Below are 16,425 nucleotides of genomic sequence, written 5' to 3'. Positions count from 1 at the left end.
CTATTTTGGGCTGCATTCATAGAAGCATAGCTTCCAAATCCCGGGAAGTACTAGTTCCCCTCTACTCAGCACTGGTTAGGCCTCATCTGGAGTACTGTGTCCAGTTCTGGGCACCACACTTTAAGAAGGATGCAGACAAACTGGAGAGGGTTCAGAGGAGGGCAACAAAGATGATCAGGGGACTGGAAACAAAGCCCTATGAAGAGAGACTGAAAGATCTGGGCATGTTTAGCCTTGAGAAGAGAAGACTGAGGGGAGATATTATAGCACTCTTCAAGTACTTGAAAGGTTGTCACAGAGAGGAAAGCCAGGATCTCTTCTCGATCATCACAGAGTGCAGGACATAGAATAATGGGCTCAAGTTACAGGAAGCCAGATTCCGGCTAAACATCAGGAAAAACTTCCTGACTGTTAGAGCAATACGATAATGGAACCAATTACCTAGGGAGGTAGTGGGCTTTCCCACACTGGAGGCATTGAAGATGAGGCTAGACAGCCATCTGTCAAGGATGCTTTGACTTGGATTCCTGCATTGAGCAGGGGGTTGGACTTGATGGCCTTGTAGGCCCCTTGCAACCCTACTATTCTATGATTCTATGACTATTGGACTCTAAGGGCCAAAATAGCATTGATTGTTATAGCAGGTGTAGGGAGGAGGAGAGTGGATTGGGACCATGATATGGCAGGACTAGCTTACCTCTTTTTGAAGTCAATGCAGTAACGCACGTTACCATTTGTTCTTGAATGAAGACTCTGGAAGCTAGTCTACAGACATTATCTCTTTTTCCACAGCACGCGGGGCCTTCGAGCAACCAATCAGGCTATATAGGGCTGATCTCACAGCTTGAAGATGCTTAGCTAACTTCCCAACCCAATGGAGAGGCATGAGGCCCTATAAAACCCTCCCTTTTGGGCTAGTCTGAGCAACCTATTACACTGAGTAATAACAAAGACTCTTCTCCTTGTCCTTGCCTTATCTCAGCCCTGCCTTGCCTTGGCTGGCTTTGCCTTGTTTATCCGGTCTGGTTTGAATGTGTGGAGGAATTTATTTTCTTAGGATCGCAATCAATCATAGCGGTGAATGCAGCCCAGAAATAAAACGTCGAATTGTGCTGGGTCGCGCAACAATGATGAGCATGAACCGAATATGGAAAAACAAGGACATCACCTTGACACCTAAATGTAGATTAGTTTGTACCACCATGTTTCCCATAGTTATTTATGGATGTGAAAGTTGGACAATGAAGAAACAAGACAGAAAGAGAATTGATGTATTCTATCTGTGGTGTTGGAGAAGGCTCCTGCACATTCCTTGGACAGCTAAGATAACAAATAAGCAAGAACTGGAAAGTATAGACATGTCATTGGATGGAAAAATCATGAAACTGCGATTGACTTATTTTGGCCATGTTATGCGGAGGAACTCACTAGAAAAAGCAATTATTTATGCTCGGATTGATTAGCAGCAAAAGGAAACCTGGCCACCAAAGAATAAGATGGTTAGATACCATCAAAATTGATACCAGCCACAGCATGGAACCACTCAAAGAAATAGTAGAAGATCAGGATACGTGGAGAGGCATCCATAGAATCACCAAAAGTTGGACACGACTGAATGGATAATATCATCATATCACCTGACCTCCATCCTTTCTGTGGCCACATCTCCTGCCTCTATTCCTTTTTGATTGGTCTGGTACCTGACCTCCACCCTGTTCATGATTGCCTCTCCTGGCTTTGGCCCAAGTGTCCATCACCAGTTTTACCTACTGTAGGCCAGGTGTCCTACTTTACAGAGGAGAGCCTTTGACTTTGGAGAGCTGGCAGAGGACAGTCTTCTCTTTGTCTTCGTCCAATCCAAGGCCAGTTTAAAGTACAAGAACCATAAGAAGGGGAGAGCAGGAGGGGCCTTGAAGTGGCCCATCAAGAGTTAGCACCTGAGCAGCTGACTGAGCAGGCACCCAGGTCACCTAGGCAGTCAACTTCACTATGGTGAGATGTATTGAATTTCCATTTAAATTATAGTTACTATTTCTAAATTTGCATCTATAAATATATATCTGCATATGGAAATGTTATGCAAATTGGTGTCTTCTTCTGACCTCTTTTTTGGCGATGTGTAACTGCCACCTACCCTTTGTCAGAGCTGTGACAAGCAGCCTGTCGCAAGCTAAGCCCCAGACTTTTCTTTAAACATCGCATCCTGAGTTTTCTAAAGCATAGTCCAGGTGCTTGAAAATGAAACTTAACATGCACGATCGAGAGAATAACTGCCATTTCTCTGGAAAAATTCATCAAACAGTTATCAGCTGCATCGTAAATTCTTTGCTATGCAGGTATATAGTTGATTGTCATGTCAGGCTAAATGCCAACTTCCTTGTTGAAATGTAAAGTGCCTTTCTTTGCACCATTTTTCATTTGAATAAGGTACAGGTTACGTTTTGCGATCGCAGTCTCTGATACATGCCCTGCATATTTCACAACAGCACTGCGTTTTAAGGCACAACAAAATTTCATTAGAATTGCAAGCACCTCTATTCATCAGAATTACCATAAACCATATTACTAAACTGAAGGTGTATGAAAAGCCATAGAGAAAGCATGACATTTTATCTACAACTCATTAATATATAAGCCCATCCTTTAAAATTGAGGTTTCCCATAATTTTTGTTTGCTTTTCCCTTGTTAACTCAGGGGGGCTCCCCGAGAAATATCACCAATAATGCTGCTGCTCCTGTTTAGAATATTGTCCCCCTGTTTTATGGCTTTGGCATGATTGTGTATATGTATGTATGTTGCATGTATGTATGGTTTTAATATTTAATATATACCCTGCCTTTCCTCACTCTGCACCCAAGGCAGCTAACAAAAATATGCAATAAAATATTCCTCCTCCACCACCAACAATATAAAACAAAGTTAAATGAAAGAGATAAAAATAGATATGAAACAGCAGCAGCCAGTTAAAATACACAACAAAGCTGCATAAGCTCTGGAATAAGCTACTCGACTCAACCAAAAGTCTGAGATGAGCTCCTGGTGGAAGGCATCAAAGAAGGGGCTAAAGAGGCCTCCCTAGGAAAGGAGTTTCACTACAGCCTGGGTGCAGCCACCGGGCTGAATGCAACACAGACAGGAAGGATTTTGGTCTACTTTGGGCCACATGTTCATCCCAGCATGGTAATTTCCCCCATTCTTGGGCATCTTCAGGTCCTTCAGCACTGCAGCAGACTAGAAGCAGTTTCAGAGTTGGTGGATTGCACCGTACTACAGAACGAAGCAGACTCTGCTTTATAAACCAACTCCCAGGTTTTAGTGAAAGAAAGGCCCCTCTACAGAGCTCTCCTGGGCTGTGACTCTTCTCTCCTCAGGCGGGAAGTAGTGAGTGTTGCCCTCATCGACTTCTTGTTTCCTCCCTAGAAGCACAGACCATCCAGGCCAAATCCAGCAGTTCTTCCATCCATATTGTTATAGAGGAAATGGCTCTCCTCTCTGATGGGAATTATTTGGCAATGGTGCCTCCTGTTAGAAAGGCAGTTTAGCTGAGAAAAATAAAAAGGCAAAACAGAATGAGCATTTACCAGTCCCACATGCACACGAAGGTATCTTACAAAATAAAAGGAGACCACACCCTTCTTTAGTGAAGAAAGGGTAAAATGGTTTTACTTAGAAATATTCTTGCATATATATTCAAGTACAGCTTACAGTTTCAAAGAAGGAGTTTGTTCAGTCCATTTTGTGTTTGTTACACAGGCAGGAGGAAGACAGCAATGTTCCCAGCAATGGAAGCAGGTCAGAGAGAGGGTTGGGAGAAAGGAAAGGGAGGAGCAGGAAACCACACTTTAGGCTATAGAGAGCCTAAGGCTAGCTATGCCCCAAATGCCCATGCATTAACTAACTAATTGCAACACCGCCCCCTTCCAGCAACTTGCAGATGGCATTGCAATATTCCCACCATTCTCTGGCCCTCCTGATTTGAATAGACAGTGCTGAAGTCAGGCAATTTTAGACTCTACACTTAATGGTCTTACAGGGAGGGGGCTCTTTAAATAGTTATACAAATGGTTGCTTCACTTACTTCAGAATGAGGTAAGTCAGCCCTGCCATGTCATGGTCCCAGTCCAGCTCCCATTCCCCACACCTGCTATAACAGTCACTTGGGTTTGCTCTTGAGTCCACTGGTCAGTGACAGTGCTTAACAAAAATAATGAAGGTGCTGAGAAGAAGGCTTCCCTGAATGTCGCCATCATACCTTCTGCCTTGCCATTTCTAATGGAGCCTTCCAGATGTTTTGGACTAGAACTATCAGCCCCAGCCAGAATGGGCAATGCTTTCTGAGTATGGGAGTTGTAGTCCAAACATCTGGAGGGCACTAGGTTAGGGGAGTTTGCTCTAATGCTATGAGAATAGGCTTTATAGTGAGTTCAGTTATTGGTGCATCTCTCCCAGTCTTGTCTGTCAACAGCTCTCTGGAAGGCTTTCTTTCTTTCTTTTTTCCAGTTGTGCTATCTATCAGACATCCTTTTCACTGGAGATGCCAGGGATTGAACCTGTGGCCTTCTGCAGGGAAGACCTGTGCTCTGCCACTACAGAACAGCTTCATAGCGGGTCTGAAGGAAGGGCACTTGCCATATGTTTAAAGGCACTGTTACTTATTACCTTACATTTTCCTTCTTGGCTGATTCCTTGAATAAGATTTCTGACTCTTAAACCCTGGTGAGCTGTGTTCAAATTAAGTCCTGTCAATGGCCAACAAATAGCTGGAAGCCTTTGGAATGAAATCACTTAGATACCCACCAACGGATTTTACAGCTTCCATAGTACTGGAGGCTGAGCAATCAATACCATGTGCTTTGTTTCTTTTCAGCCAATGTCTGGTAATTCCAGAATTCTGACACTGGAGTGACCCTCTGTTCCTATCATATCATTTGAGTTTGCTATGAGTCGGTTTCTACAATTGTGTATAAGATACAGCAGAAAACATGTGGCTGTTAGAAAGCTATTAGAATTCATCAGCCCTTCACCGTGGAGGCTGGTGGCTCTGATTTCAATGGGGCTGTAAATCCATTCTGGTTTCAGTTAGAACTAGCCAAAAAGGAGCTATCCAAGGTCAGCATCTTGGATAGCTCCTTTAGAGTTCTGGCTGGTACCCCGAATGGATTTACAGCCCCACTGAACTCTGAGCCACCAGCCTCCATGGACCATTCACAGGACTTCTTTCTTTGCAAGACATTTCAATACAAACATGTTTGGATGTGTTCACAATGGTTAAAATGCATTAACCTCATTCGGACATCAGTGTAATGCAGAGCAAAGTATTATTTCTGAGAAGGGGGAGCCAAGCGACATTTTGTAGCTGAAACTGTGTAGACACTATGAGAAGTGCTGGGGGAAGTGGTGGGGGAGATCACTTGGGGGCTTATTACTGTGTAGTCTTATGGGCTTGGATAGGATGTGCAGTTCAGTCTGAAAGCTGTGATCAGCAAGATGACAACTATTGAATGGCACTGCCTGCCTTGTCTTTAGGCATTGGCAATGCTGTCCAATTAGGAAGGAAACCCTTATTTGAAATGTAGGTAGAAAAACATCCCCAGACACATACAAAACAACATCAGGGAATTGCCATGAAACGATATTCTCTCTGGTATCCTGTAGATCAGCCTTCCCCAATTTGGCACCTTCCAGATGTATTGGGACTTCAACTCCCATAATTAATGCCTGTCACAACTAGGGATGTTGGACAAATCTGCAACAGAATCAAATGAGTTTGGATTTCTAGGAATCTGACCTGCAGATTCTGCAGTGGACCAGCTTTTCCCAAGTCTCATGGATTCCATGGACTTGTGGACGAGTTTTTGTTTACTTTCTGGAATTTTATGCAAATTTAGCCATAGAAAAATACAAACAAAAAACAAAAAACCAGCAGCCAAAAATGTGCATTTCTCCCATAGGCTAAAGCATGAACATTTGTATTTGGGAGAGGATTTGTGCAATTGGGTGGAGGGGGAGAGAGATTTGTACATTTTTGCATGAGTGAATTTTCGCAAATGAGGGAAATGGGTGGAAAAATCCAGTTCCATTCATGAGGGGACGACAGAACAAAAGGCAACGGACAATCTGTGAAATGCAGATGGAACAGATTTTAGAAAATCTGTACATTCCCCTTCATGGACCACTGCCTTGTTGTGGCGAAGGGGCTTGCGTAACTCAGTGAAGCCACAAGCTATGCCGTGCAGGGCCACCCAAGACGGACAGGTCATGGTGGAGAGCTCTGACAAAATGTGGTCCACTGGAGAAGGAAATGGCAACCCACTCCAGTATTCTTGCCAAGAAAACCCCATGGAACGTAACACAAGGCTAAAAGAGATGACACCGGAAAATGAGCCCCTCAGGTCGGAAGGTGTCCAATATACTACTGGGGAAGAGCAGAGGCAATTTCCAAGTAGTGCCAGAAAGAGTGAAGCGGCTGGGCCAAAGCCGAAAGGACACTCAGCTGTGGATGTGTCTGGTGGTGAAAAGAAAATCCGATGCTGTAAAGAACAATTTTGTTTAGGAACCTGGAATGTCAGATCAATGAATCAAGGTAAGTTGGAGGTGGTCAAACATGAGATGGCAAGATTGAACATCGACATCTTGGGAATCAGCGAACTAAAATGGACAGGCATGGGCGAATTTAATTCAGGTGACCATCATATCTACTATTGTGGGCAAGAATCCCTTAGAAGAAATGGAGTAGCACTCATAGTCAACAAAAGGGTGGGAAAAGCAGTACTGGGGTAAATCTTAAAAACGATAGAATGATCTCAGTACGAATCCAAGGCAAACCATTCAACATCACAGTAATTCAAGTCTATGCCCCAACCACTGAGGCCGAAGAAGCTGAGGTTGATCGGTTCTATGAAGACCTACAACACCTTCTAGAACTAACACCAAAAAAAGATAACCTCTTCATCATAGGGGATTGGAATGCTAAAGTAGGAAGTCAAGAAATCACCGGGATAACAGGCAGGCATGGCCTTGGTGTACAAAATGAAGCAGGACAAAGGCTAATAGAGTTTTGCCAAGAGAACACCCTGATCATAGCAAACACTCTTTTCCAACAGCACAAGAGACGACTCTACACATGGACATCACCAGATGGTCAATATCGAAATCAGATTGATTATGTCCTTTGCAGCCAAAGATGGAGAAGCTCTATACAGTCAGTCAAAACAAGACCTGGAGCTGACTGTGGCTCAGATCATGAGCTTCTTGTTGCAAAATTTCGGCTTAAATTGAAGAATGTAGGGAAAACCACTAAACCATTCAGGTATGACCTAAATCATATCCCTTATGAATACACAGTGGAGGTGAGGAATAGATTTCAGGGATTAGATCTGATAGACAGAGTGCCTGAGGAACTATGGACGGAGGTCCGTAACATTGTTCAGGAGGCAGCAACGAAATCCATCCCAAAGAAAAAGAAATGCAAGAAAGCCAAGTGGCTGTCTGATGAGGCTTTAAAAGTAGCTGAGGAAAGAAGGGAAGCGAAAAGCAAGGGAGAAAGGGGAAGATATATCCAACTGAATGCAGAGTTCCAGAGAATAGCAAGGAGAGACAAGAAGGCTTTCTTAAATGAACAATGCAAAGAAATCGAGGAAAACAACAGAATGGGAAAGACTAGAGATCTCTTCAAGAAAATTGGAGATCTCAAGGGAACGTTTTGTGCAAAGACGGGCATGATAAAGGACAAAGAAGGCAGGACCTAACAGAAGCAGATGAGATTAAGAAGAGGTGGCAAGAATACACAGAAGAACTATACAGGAAAGATCTGAATGTCCCTGATAGCCATGATAGTGCGGTCACTGAACCTGAGCCGGACATCCTAGAAAGTGAAGTCAAGTGGGCCTTAGGAAGCATTAGTAACAACAAAGCCAGCGGAGATGACAGTATTCCAGCTGAGCTATTTAAAATCCTAAAAGATGATGCTGTTAAAGTGCTGCATTCAATATGCCAACAAATTTGGAACACTCAACAATGGCCGCAAGACTGGAAAAGGTCAGTTTACATTCCAATTCCAAAGAAGGGCAATGCCAAAGATTGTTCAAACTACCGCACAATTGCGTTCATTTCACATGCCAGCAAGGTGATGCTCAAAATCCTACAAGCTAGGCTTCAGCAGTATGCGATCTGAGAACTACCGGAAGTACAAGCTGGGTTTCGAAGAGGCAGAGGAACTAGTGATCAAATCGCCAACATTCGCTGGATCATGGAGAAAGCAAGAGAATTCCAGAAAAACATCTATTTCTGCTTCATTGACTATGCTAAAGCCTTTGATTGTGTGGATCACAACAAACTGTGGCAAATTCTTAAAGTGATGGGAGTACCAGACCACCTTACCTGTCTCCTGAGAAACCTGTACGAGGGTCAAGAAGCAACAGTAAGAACCAGACATGGAACAACCGATTGGTTCAAAATTGGGAAAGGAGTATGACAAGGCTGCATATTGTCACCCTGCTTATTTAACTTATATGCAGAGTACATCATGAGAAATGCCGGGTTGGATGAATCAGAGGTCGGAATTAAGATTGCTGGGAGAATTATCAACAACCTCCGATATGCAGACGATACCACCCTAATGGCAGAAAGCGAAGAGGATCTCAAGAGCCTCTTGTTGAGGGTGAAAGAGGAGAGTGCAAAAGCTGGTTTGAAACTCAACATTAAAAAAACGAAGATCATGGCATCTGGCCCCATCACTTCCTGGCATATAGAAGGGGAAGAAATGGAAGCAGTGACAGATTTTACTTTCTTGGGCTCCAAGATCACTGCAGATGGTGACTGTAGCCATGAAATTAAAAGACGCTTGCTCCTTGGGAGGAAAGCTATGGCCAACCTAGACAGCATAGTAAGAAGCAGAGACATCACCTTGCCGACAAAGGTCTGTCTAATCAAAGCTATGGTTTTCCCAGTAGTAATGTATGGCTGTGAGAGCTGGACTATAAGGAAGGCTGAGCACTGAAGAATTGATGCTTTCAAACTGTGGTGCTGGAGAAGACTCTTACAAGTCCCCTGGACTGCAAGGAGGTCAAATCAGTCCATACTAAAGGAAATCAACCCTGAGTGCTCATTGGAAGGACAGATACTGAAGCTGAAGCTCAAATATTTTGGCCATCTAATGCGAAGAGAAAACTCTCTGGAAAAGACCCTGATGCTGGGAAAGACTGAAGGCAAAAGGAGAAGGGGACGGCAGAGGATAAAATGGCTAGATAGCATCACCAATGCAATGAATATGAACTTGAGCACACTCCGGGAGAGAGCGCAGGACAGGAAAGCCTGGCGTGCTATGGTCCATGGGGTCACGAAGAGTCGGACATGACTGAACGACTGAACAACAACAACATTCCTAGTCCCAACACATCTGGAGGTGTCAAGATGGGGAAGGCTGCTATAGATGCTCTAAAAAAAAAGCCCCACTGAGACAGGTTAATCATTGTTGTGGGAGGTTATAAGCATATAGAGGAGGCTGGTGGCTCCAGCATCAGAAAGGTGGTGAATCTGCTCCACTCTGCACATTGGATAGCTCCTTTAGATTTCTGACTGGTTCTGACTGAAACCCGGTGCGGATTCACCACCACCCCACTGACTTTGGAGCCACCAGCCTCCACTGTAAGCAGACATAAATCTCACACCTGGCTAGCCCACAGAGGTTCACCACAAAAGGGCTAATCTGGAGGTCAGAGGGAGGGGATTAGAAGTTTCCCTGTTGATACCTTCACTCTTCCTTCCAGTAAAAGAATGTGTGGTTCTCTTGCATCACACAGCTGACAAAGCACCTCCTTACCTGTGCTTTGCAGCTTGCATACGATCAGGTGTTTGCTGTTCAGCCCTGTGGTGGCCCAGCTTAATATCTCATAACTGGAAGCATTTTAACAAACTCACAGTCTTTGCCCAATTTACTGTCTATGCAGGACAAAAAACCTGTGACTACTCCTGTCATATAATTATAGCATGATTTTTTTCTCCCCTCTGGGCCTCTTTTAGTATCATTCAGGTTACTGGCAGAATGTCAATTAAAGTGCTGGAAGCAGGTTTCTACGGTTATGAATAAGGTACAGTGGGAAAAGAAGGGATTTTGTTACAAAGGGGTAGAATATTTATTGTGTGTTGCTCACTGGCCATTGTGATTGATTTTTGCTCTTCTGACTTTCATGGAAGAAATATTTAGGGATGTCAGAGAATTCCTCCACGGATCTCGGTGAGGCCGAATGCCAGTGCATTCAGCCCCCCAAAATCTGTGGCGGAATGGCCTGCCACCCCCACCACCCCCGCGGATCCCCCCCGGGACGAGACTTACCTGGGGCGGATCTTCCAGGCGGCGGCGGCTTCGGCGGCGGCTTCGGCGGCGGCAGGCGGTCTTCCGACCGGCTGCCACCGCCGCCATTTCCAGGCTTGTGGGGAAAAAAAAGAAGACGTGATAGGCTATGTAAAGATTTAGGTTTAAAAAAAAAGACATGATAGGCTACGTGTGGGTTTAAAAAAAAAAACAAGTACGCAAATGGCGGCAGCTACGGCCGCCACCATTTGCGTTCCTTCTTTTTGGCCATCTTAATCTACGGAAATATTTACATAGACTATGACGGCAAAAATCAAGGGGAACACAAATAGCGTAGTGGGCGCTATTTGCGCCCCCTTCTGATTCGCCGTTTTAGCCTACGTAAAGATTTACGTAGGCTAAAACGGTGAATGAAAAAGGGACGCAAATAGCACCCGCTATGCTATTTGCATTCCCCTTCATTTTTGCTGTCATAGTCTATGTAAATATTTACGTAGATTAAGACGGCCAAAAAGAAGGAACGCAAATGGCAGTGGCCGTAGCCGCCACCATTTGCGTACGCAGTTGTTGTTGTTTTTTTACCCAGAGCCCTCCGCGGCCAGAAATCCGGCTGCGGACAGCTCTGGCCTGGCTGGGATGGGCCTGGCCAGCTGCTCCGCAGAGCTGCCGCAGAGCACAGCCGGCCGTTCGAGGATTCCGGGGGGAGGTACGGAGTGCCTCCCCCCCCGTTGAGGATTCCGGGGGGAGGGACGGAACGCCTCCCCCCCCACCATCAACATAATCCACAAAAGGTAAGTCACTTTCGTACAGCCATAGAAATATTACACTGAAGCCCAGAAAAGGGGAAAAAAGAAAAAGTTCTGAAGTGATAGGATCCACCCAGGATTTATTATACTGCATCCATACCCAGGATCCATTACTACTAAGATCCATTACAAACCTCCAGATGTGTTGGACTACAACTCCCAGCATGCCCCAGCCAGCCATACTGACTGAGTCATGCTGGGAGTTGTAGTCCAACACATCTGGAGGGCACCAGGTTGGGGAAGGCTGATTTGTACCCAGGCACTGTGATCTAAAGTCAAAGGAGCCTAAGAAAAGCCCTGCTGGATCAGTCGAATGGTCTAGTCCTTTATTGGCCAACCAGATGCCTGTGGGAGGCCCATAAGCAGAACATGAGTACAATATGCCTCTCTTGCTGTTGTTCCCCAGCAACTGGTATCCAGAGGCCTCCCCGCAATTCATGCCAGCAGACCCCTCCACACCCTCCCAGGGATCATAGGGTTGCACCCTTTGGGCGCAATATGCATGTCTCTAGACAGAAAAATGTTCTACAACTCCCAGCATTCCCCAGCCATTGTAGACCTTTTCCTGTCTAGCTATGCCCTTAGCATCCACATTCAACCCTTAGAGGGGGACAGAAATATTAGATGAATCTATTCATTACCAATACCATTTTTACAGATAGTTCATATATAAGTGGTAGCTGAAGCCCAAATACTGTACCATAAACTTGTTAATGCTGCTGCTGCTGTTGTTATCCATTCTATTACAGTTGAGGTCCAGTTCTGTGTAGCGGTTAGAGTGTTGGACTGGGACTCAGCCATGAAGCTCACTGGGTGACTTTGGGCCAGTCACTGCCTCTCAGCTTAACCTCTCAGGATTGTTGTGAGGATAAAATGGAGAGGAGGAGGATAATGTAAGCTGCCTTGGGTTCCTTGCAAGAGGAAAAAAGGAGGGATATAAATGTAATAGTAAATAAATGGGATATGACATCCTTTCGGCTTGTATTCTATGTCTCACAAAACTAATCGGGGGATACTGTTTTGAAACATTTTCTGCACAGCATAGCCATTCAACAATGGATTGAACACTGAGTGATGTTTTTTCTATCACAAAGCCAGCCAATAGATGTTAGTAGGCTATCAAGAAGCATATATATTAGAACTGGAAAATGAAGTGCCGAGAGGAATGGAGAAAGTAAATGAAAGATGGTCAGGCTTATTTTTGTACTCTGTTATCGTCAAAGTGGTATTTTCTATATTCTGCTGAATTTATCATATTGCCACTGTACTTATTACACCACACTGAACTGTATACTGTGAATAAATACAATGCAACCAAATAAATTGCTCTTCAAGGGAATTGGGCAGGGAGGGGACAGTTGTCATGAGGATGATTTACTGCACCAGAAATTTATTAATTCTGCCTGTTGCTTGAGAGGAGAATTGAAGACCTGAGACCAACGTTATGGCCTAGTTGACAGGGAGGATCCACTGAGGATAGATAAAATTACCCAGACTCATTAAAAAAACAGTTCCTGCCATGAAATAAGTACACATCACTGGGTGAGGTCGATAACAGCCCAGAGCAGAAGTAGGCAGACTGGTGCCCTTAGGGACCAGAAAAAAACAGCTGTGAGGATGGAAACCAAAGTCAAAAAAGAAACAGCTGCACCAATTGAATTCCCAATGTGTTTCAACATTTAGTCTTTATCAAGGGAAAAACTCTTAGAGATTCTTTTGGAGGATTCCCTCTCCCTTGCTTCTTCAGTGGGTAAGGGACACCATATCTGTGGCTCTTCACATACTATCCTCTTCTTCCTGCACTTTTCTGGAGAAGACAGGGTGGACAGACAGGCTTTGGGAAGTGGAAGGGTGAACTTGGGCTATGTTGCTGTTTCTTCAAGAGACACTCATATGTAGGGATGTACGAAAGTGCCTTACCTTTCGCGGATTAAGTTGATGGTGGGGGGGAGGCATTCCGTCCCTCCCCCCTGGAATCCTGGCCTGGGGGGGTGGCGCTCCGTTCCTCCCCCCGGAATCCTCCAACGACCAGCTGTGCTCCGCAGCAGCTCCGCAGAGCAGCCGGCCAGGCCCGGCCCTGCCTGGCCAGGCCAGAGCCGTCCGCAGCCAGATTTCTGGCTGTGGAGGGCTCTGGGTAAAAAACAACAACAACAACTGCGTACGCAAATGGCGGCAGCTACGGCCGCCGCCATTTGCATTCCTTCTTTTTACCGTCTTAATCTACATAAATATTTACGTAGACTATGACGGCAAAAATCAAGGGGAACACAAATAGCGTAGCGGGTGCTATTTGCGTTCCTTTTTCATTCACCGTTTTAGCCTACGTAAATCTTTACGTAGGCTAAAACGGCGAATCAAACGGGGACGCAAATAGCACCTGCTACGCTATTTGCATTCCCCTTGATTTTTGTCGTCATAGTCTACATAAATATTTACGTAGATTAAGACAGTAAAAAAGAAGGAACACAAATGGCGGTGGCTGTAGCCTGTAGGCCGCCTCTCCAGTCTCGAAAGAAAAAAGTAAAGTAAAAAAAAAAAAAAGTGGTAGGCTACGTAAAGATTTACGTAGCCTATCACGGCTAGATTTTCAAAAAACACCGTGATAGGCTACGTAAATCTTTACGTAGCCTATCACGGCTGACTTTGGGGGGGGGGGAAGCGCGTACGCAAATGGGCACCATGAGCGCCGCCATTTGCGTACATGCTTTTTTTTTTTTTTTTCAAAGTCAGCCGTGATAGGCTACGTAAAGATTTACGTAGCCTATCATGGTGTTTTTTGAAAATCTAGCCGTGATAGGCTATGTAAATCTTTACGAAGCCTATCACGTTTTTTTTTTTTAACTTTACTTTACTTGGAAATGGCGGCGGTGGCCGCCGGTCGGAAGACCGGCAGCCGCCGCCGCACCGCCGCCGGGACCTGCTGCCGCGAGGGACATTCGCACGTGGTAAGTCCCATCCCGGGGGTGGCGGGGGGGTGGCAGACCGTTTCTCCACCAATTTCAGGGGGCCGAATGCTTTGGCATTCGGCCTCCCGGAGATTCGTGGAGAAATTCTCCGACATCCCTAATTCGGCCTCACCGAGATCCATGGCAGAATTCTCTGACATCCCTACTCATATGTGCTCAGCGTGGTTAACAGGAAACAATAGCTAGATAATTGTAATTGTGGCCCATGGGAAAGGTCAGGTACCATGTGCCATATACTATGTTGTTGCTGTTGATGATGATGATTTACATTTCTATACTGCCCCATAGCAGAAGCTCTCTGAGAAGTTTACAAAGATTGAAAACCATGAAAGATACAGTATACGAAGTTCAAAAATCCATTTACATAAAAACACACAAGCAGACCATACATACAAAGACAACATCGTTGTTGTTGTTGAGTCATTAAGTCGTGTCCGACTCTTCGTGACCCCATGGAGTATAGCACGCCAAGCCTTTCTGTCCTCCGCTCTCTCCTGGAGTGTGCTCAAGTTCATAAAGACAACATATATGTATCTAAAAATACCTTCAAGGAATCAACCACAAGACAAATGCAGGACCTGATTAAAACTCATCATATGCTGCCAAATCCCTGAGAAAGGAGAAAGGTCTTAACAATGTTAGCATAAGGTGGGCCTCATTGGGGACATCATTCCATAACTCTATCATTCCATCATGTTAATCTCCTGTATACCGTAGGCAGCTCTAGTACTCCAGTTTGAATGAGAGCGTGTAGTTCCTTCTGTACAACATCCCAGGTTATTCTTCTTTACTATGTTCCTTTGAACTGAGGTGTGTAGTTTCATGTGTGTGCATGCATGTGTGCATATATGCCCTGCGATTTATGTCCTTATTACTTTTATTATGAACATAGGAAGCCTTACACCAAGTTGAACCATTGGTCCATCTCGCCCAGTATTGTCTACACTGACTGGCAGCTACTCTCCAGGGTTTCAGGCAGGGGTCTTTCCCAGCCCTACATGAGATGCTGGGGATTGACACCAGGGCCATCTGAATGCAAAGCAGGTGTTGTACGACTGTGCTACATCCTTCCTGTATTCATTATACACCCATTCATGTTTGATCTGTTTTGGTCTGTTTCTGTTCTTCAACAGGAAGCAGACATGTGGCAGGCTACCAGTGAAGTATGTCAGGAAGAAATGAGGATCCAATTTTGAGAAAAGGCAGTACAAGATAAAGGAAATAAAATGATGAACCCAAACCCAATGACAGGTGGTTAGAAATGATCCCCCAGAATGTGACTGAACAAGGAGAAAACCAAGACACCACCATAAAGAAATGTGCCTGGTTCCTGTTCTTGTCCCAAGCAAAATGATAAGAGATGGGCTCTTAGATAAGGAATCCACAGACTATGAAAGAGGGGAACAGTAAATTCACACCATAATATTTATAGAAAATACTAGCTCAAGTGACACACATGAGCCTGAGTGGGAAAGTAGAAGACATACATGCAGTGCCAGCTGGGAAAAACAGTCAAGCAGAATGAGCGAAGCCTCACTTTGAGGCAGCCGCTCCTAACCCTAGCATTACTCTCTTCACAGCAGAAAGATCTTCTGGCAATATCAGTGGCAAAAGCAGGGAGAAGTGAACAGATAGGACAGGCACACTACACCCTCATGGCTGCCCATCCCACCCTCACAATTCTGAACACATTTGTCCTGATCCAGCAAATGTGCTGTGAGCTCAAGTGTTCTGCAGGATCACAGGTGTTCCCCATTCATTTCAATGGAGGAGTCAGCTCTACATGCACAAAGGTGGAGCACTTCTGGTCCTGCCCTCTCCTCTGATAGGCATAAGGAAGCCCGCCTAATCAGTCAGTCATTAAGTATAGTGTCATCAATGTGCAGAACACCTTATAGATTATGCATCTATAACAAAGCCAAACAGGTCTGGAACATGATTGTAGAAGACACCAAGTTTTTATTCCGTTTTCTTACAAGTGCAATGCAGGAGGAAAGGAATATTCAACGCTATGGAGTGTTCATCTATGTCCCCTCTACCCCATACATGTAGAAGTGCAGCACCTGGCAGATCAATCCTATGGAGTAGATGGGAGTCCACAGCAGAGGAAACTTCACTTCCCAAGCCCTGCCAGGGTCATGCTGGCCAGGTCAGAAGGTGTATGCGCTTTTATTTTGCCACTGCTTTTTAAAAAACTATGCCCAGTTCCAGGGTTAGTGCAGTCCCCCTCCTCATTCTGGAGGCATGTCCAAGGAATCAGGGATCTTTGGTCCTCCTCTGATCAGTCACACATGCCTCTGGAATGCCTTTTTCCCATCCCACTATCAGGGCAGCCATGGC

Source organism: Heloderma suspectum, chromosome 3 (genome assembly GCF_057233095.1).
Source record: "Heloderma suspectum isolate Gila_16-S chromosome 3, 16-S_ref, whole genome shotgun sequence".
Lineage (NCBI taxonomy): Eukaryota > Metazoa > Chordata > Lepidosauria > Squamata > Helodermatidae > Heloderma > Heloderma suspectum.
This window is presented reverse-complemented; position numbering follows the sequence as displayed.